The sequence below is a fragment of the Ranitomeya imitator genome, chromosome 5 (genome assembly GCF_032444005.1).
Source record: "Ranitomeya imitator isolate aRanImi1 chromosome 5, aRanImi1.pri, whole genome shotgun sequence".
Lineage (NCBI taxonomy): Eukaryota > Metazoa > Chordata > Amphibia > Anura > Dendrobatidae > Ranitomeya > Ranitomeya imitator.
This window is the reverse complement of record NC_091286.1, coordinates 17,255,595-17,261,521: the sequence shown is the minus strand read 5'-3', so window position 1 is coordinate 17,261,521 and position 5,927 is coordinate 17,255,595.

Genomic DNA, 5,927 nt, shown 5'->3' with positions numbered 1-5,927 from the left:
ATCACGCGATAAAGAAGGCCACCAAAATGACCTACCAACCAAGTCTCTGGTACCAAAAATGCCAGGATGACCAGCCAACACAGAACAGTGAACCTCAGAAATCACTCTACTAGTCCATCTGTGAGGAACAAACAGTTTCCCCACAGGACAGCGGTTAGGTTTGTCAGCCTGAAATTTCTGAAGAACCCGTCGTAAATCAGGAGAAACGGCAGAAAGGACCACACCTTCCTTCAAAATACCGACTGGTTCCAAGACCTCAGGAGAATCAGGCAAAAAACTCCTAGAGAGGGCATCAGCCTTAATATTCTTAAAACCCGGAAGGTACGAGACCACGAAATCAAAACGAGAAAAAAACAAGGACCATCGAGCCTGTCTAGGATTCAACCGTTTGGCAGACTCGAGGTAAATCAGATTCTTATGATCGGTCAAGACCACAATACGGTGCTTAGCTCCCTCAAGCCAATGTCGTCACTCCTCAAACGCCCACTTCATAGCCAACAACTCCCGATTGCCGACATCATAATTGCGTTCAGCAGGCGAAAACTTACGGGAAAAGAAGGCACACGGTTTCATTAAGGAACCAACAGGATCCCTCTGAGACAAAACAGCCCCTGTCCCAATCTCAGAAGCTTCAACCTCAACCTGAAATGGAAAAGAAACATCCGGTTGACGCAACACAGGAGCAGAAGTAAATCGGCCCTTAAATTCCCGAAAGGCAGAGGCAGCCGCAGGGGACCAATTCGCCACATCAGCGCCCTTCTTTGTCAAATCAGTCAAGGGTTTAACCACGCTGGAAAAATTAGCAATGAAACGGCGATAAAAATTAGCAAAACCCAAAAATTTCTGAAGGCTCTTCACGGATGTGGGCTGAATCCAATCATGAATGGCCTGAACCTTAACCAGATCCATCTCTATAGACGAGGGAGAAAAAATAAAGCCCAAAAAGGAAACCTTCTGCACCCCAAAAAGACACTTAGACCCTTTCACAAACAAGGCATTGTCACGAAGGATCTGAAATACCATCCTGACCTGCTGCACATGAGACTCCCAATCATCGGAAAAAATCAAAATATCGTCCAAATATACAATCAGGAATTTATCAAGATAATCCCGGAAGATATCATGCATGAAGGACTGAAAAACAGATGGAGCATTAGAGAGTCCGAATGGCATCACAAGGTATTCAAAATGGCCCTCGGGCGTGTTAAACGCAGTTTTCCATTCATCACTCTGCTTAATATGGACAAGATTATATGCCCCCGAAAGGCCAATCTTAGTAAACCAACTAGCTCCCTTAATCCTAGCAAACAAATCGGAAAGCAAAGGTAAAGGGTATTGAAACTTGACCGTGATCTTATTCAAGAGGCGATAATCAATACAGGGTCTTAAGGAACCATCTTTTTTAGCAACAAAAAAGAACCCCGCTCCCAACGGTGAAGAAGATGGCCGAATATGTCCTTTCTCCAAAGACTCCTTAATATAGCTCCGCATGGCGGTATGTTCAGGCACAGATAGATTAAAAAGTCGACCCTTAGGAAACTTACAGCCTGGAATCAAGTCAATAGCACAATCACAGTCCCTGTGCGGTGGAAGGAAACTGGACTTGGGCTCATCGAATACATCCTGAAAATCAGACAAAAACTCCGGAATTTCAGAAGAGGGAGAAGGTGCGATTGACATCAAAAGAACATCATTATGAACCCCCTGACAACCCCAACTAGTCACAGACATGGACTTCCAATCCAAGACAGGATTATGTACTTGCAACTATGGAAAACCCAGCTCGATATCATCATGCAAATTATGCAACACCAGAAATCGACAATCTTCCTGATGGGCTGGCGCCATGCGCATGGTCACCTGTGTCCAAAACTGGGGCTTAATTTTAGCCAAGGGTGTAGCATCAATGCCCCTTAAAGGAATAGGGTTCTGCAAAGGCTGCAAGGGAAAACCACAACGCCTGGCAAGCTCAAAGTCCATTAAGTTCAAGGCGGCGCCTGAATCCACAAACGCCATGACAGAAAATGATGACAATGAGCAGATCAAGGACACAGATAATAAAAATTTAGGTTGTACAGTACTGATGGTAATTGAACTGGCAATCCTCTTTGTCCGCTTAGGGCAGACAGAAATGACATGAGAAGCATCGCCACAATAATAACACAACCTATTCTGACGTCTGAATCCTTGTCGTTCCGTTCTAAACAGAATCCTATCACACTGCATTGGCTCAGGAATTTGCTCTGAGGATAACGCCATAGCGCGCACAGTTCTGCGCTCCCGCAAGCGCCGATCAATCTGAATGGCCAGAGACATAGACCCACTCAGATTGGAGGGTGTGGGACACCCCACCATAACATCTTTAACGGATTCAGAAAGACCCTTTTTGAAAATTGCCGCCAAAGCCTCATTATTCCATTTAGTCAATACAGACCATTTTCTGAATTTCTGACAATACAATTCAGCCGCCTTTTGCCCCTGAGACAGGGCCAACAAGGTCTTCTCAGCTTGATCCACCGAATTAGGTTCATCATACAGTAATCCTAATGCCTGAAATAAGGAGTCTACATTAAGCAAAGCAGGATCCCCAGATTCCAGGGAAAATGCCCAATCCTGTGGATCACCACGCAGCAGGGAAATTATGATTTTAACTTGTTGAATGGAATCACCGGAGGATCGAGGTTTCAATGCAAAAAACAGTTTACAGTTGTTTTTAAAACTCAAAAAATTGGACCTGTCACCAAAAAACAAATCAGGAGTAGGTATCTTCGGTTCTAAAGCAGGAGTCTGAACAATGTAATCAGAAATACCCTGTACTCTAGCAGCAAGCTGGTCTACACGAGAAGCTAATTCCTGAACACTCATGCTAGCACAAGGCTCTTCAGCCATCCAGAGATAAAGAGGGAGGATAAGACAAAACAGACTGAAGAAAAAAAATGGCTCAAGATCTTTCCTCCCTTCTTCTGAGATGCAATTAACTCATTGTGGGCCAGTAGTACTGTTATGATCAGGTGGCCTTGGAGCAGCATGAAATGACCTTCGCTGGAGCAGTGGTAACTTTACTGACCGCAAACCCTGATCCTATCACCGCAACTAGAAGTAGCCGTCGGGTGTGCCTAACCAGACCTAGACACCTCGACACAGCCTAAGGACTAAATATCCCTAAAGATGGAAATAGGAAAACTCTCTTGCCTCAGAGTAGACCCCCAAAGGATAGGCAGCCCCCCACAAATAATGACTGTGAGTAGGAGAGGAAAAGACACACGCAGACAGAAAACAGGGATAAGCAAAGGAGGCCACTTCTACCTAGATAGGAAAGGATAGTACAGGATACTATGCGGTCAGCATAAAACACTACAAAATATCCACAGCAGAAAAATACAAAAACTCCACCACCTAACTAAAGATGTGGAGAGCATATCTGCGACTCCAGCGAGTCCAACTAGATTGAGAAAAACATCAGGCACAACCTAGAAGGAACAAAATAGAAACAAGAAAGCACAGAAAATAAACACACAGCAGTGTGTCTAAAAAATGAAGAAAACACTTATCTTAGCTGAATTGGCAGCAAGCAGGAGGGGCCAGGCAGAGGACCAACACTTCCAAAGGAACATTGACTACTGGCAAGGACTAATGAGTCCTGCACAGCTAAATACCCCAGTCCGAATTGCAATTAGCAGAAACACCTGTCCAAGACTGCTGCTCAGGAATAACTGCATTACTATCAACAACCACCGGAGGGAGCCCAAGAGCAGAATTCACAATACTTCCCCCCGCCATCATGAACCTTGTCACCTCACTTATACCCTGGCTAGTGCACTGACAAGCACGGATGCTAGCCACACCACTGCAGATGGTACCAACACAGCGGATTGTGACAAGCGCGAGACAGACAAGGTAAATAAACAAGTAACTTAGCTCCAGGCTCCGCTGCCAAGCTCCACACCACAGAGGACACGGAAAAGGGACCCTAAACTCCACAGAAGTAGCAGGTTCACCACTGACACCAGAGTGTGCAACTCCACGGCTGACTTCCATAGAAAACTATTACCAACAGTCAGCTGAGGCGTCAAGTGACAATTTACAGGATGATGGAAGTGGTCACCACCCACAGCAATTGCCAGCAAGAAAACTGACATTATCCCTTGCTGGCACGAAAGCAAAAAAAAGTTTAAATTAAAGCAGAGCCAGAGCTATCAGAAATCCAAAAATGGATTTTGACAGAAATGTTATTTACTAATGTTTTTGTGTGGTATGACTATCTGGATTGAAGGGATAATCATTTAAAGTTTGAAAATTGAATTTTTGTTTTCAATTTTTGTAAAATTAATAAATTTATAAATAAATGCAGAAAATATTAAGATCAAATTACCATTATCATAGTACAATACGTCACGAAAAACCGTCTCAAAATCAATGAGATAGGTTGAAGCGTTCCAGAGTTATTAACACATAAATTGACCCTGGTCAGATTTCAAAACATTTTGCTCGGTCACTAAGGGGTTAAATCTTCCACTGGTTTAATAAAGGTACTACATAAACCAGTGCTGAGTTAGCAAAACAAACAAGGCCTTCCTGGGCTAACAGGAAAACAAAAACATAATGTACGGCACAGTCCGTGTTGCTGCGGGGAATCACCCGCTCAGGAACAAACAACAAAAAGTTCAGCTTTCCTTATCATGAAAACCCAGCTCTGGAGCCTGCACCTCCGGACACATCTAATACTGAATGAGCCAGAAGTCTGGGTATTTACGCTCTTTACTCTGCAGCTGTTCATTCAACCTAGCCCTAAACATGGCCGATTAACCCCTCTCAGTACTTAGTATGCTGGAGCGTTTTCCTAGGTTTGTATCACTGAAGTCAACAACCGCAGTGACACATATCTCTCCTCGCGCACTTTGCCAGTGACTTTGTCACAGTACCCAGTGGATGATGCAGAGTGAAAATTGTAAATATCTCAGCCTAGTGGCCATTTTGTGCTTCTAGAGACTCGCACCCCATCAGTTAGTAAACTGCTTCCTGCTACAGTAATGGCAAACATGGAAGATAGCTGTGGTTTTGGCACACTGCGGGTAACAGAAGGATGGGGGCATTTGGATTCACTAGCGCATTTTTTTTGGGGGGGGAGGGATGGAGCCATGTCACATTTCCAGAGCTCTTATGATACCAATAATGCGGAAATCCGCTCTTTACTTTTGAAAGATGCAGCACCTGAGTGAGGGATTGTTTTTTTGTGGGATGAGTTGAAGTTTCAGTTGATACTATTTTGTGGTACAAAACATGTTTTGATCTCTTTAGAATCACATTTATCCTGTGCTCTATGCTGAACCCTTACGTCGGGGGTTTCATTCCAAGTCCCCCAAAAACGTGATCTAAACTAAACCCCCGATGCAACCATCTATAATATAACGCTGGGAGCATCACTCTGTCCGAAGCCTTTATAGACTGCGCAAGCGCCGGCGCAGTCTGGACCCCACAGAGTGACGCAGCCCAGGAGATCGCGGTATGCGTAAGCACTGAACGCACACCGCGATCTCCAATGGAGAAGCAGGGACCGTGGATGCGCCAGGAGGGTGAGTATAAGCTATATTCACCTGTCCCCCGTTCCAGTGCTGCGTGCCGCTCCGTCTCCAGGGTCCTCTGCCTGTGACGTTCAGTTCAGAGGGCGCGATGACGTGCTTAATGCGCGCCGCCCTCTGACTGAACAGTCACAGCCAGAGGACCTGGAACATGGAGCGGACGCAGCGCTGGGTCAGGGCCAGGTGACTATAGCAAGTGTCGGGGGCCTGAGCTAGCGGCGACTCCGGCACCTGACCCCCACAGCGCGCCAGTGTCCCCGCGTGCTCAGCCCCCCCAGCACTCGGCGCCCAGCGACCAACAATAGGTATGTTATTTTTTTTTTATATATCGCAGCAGCATACGGGGCA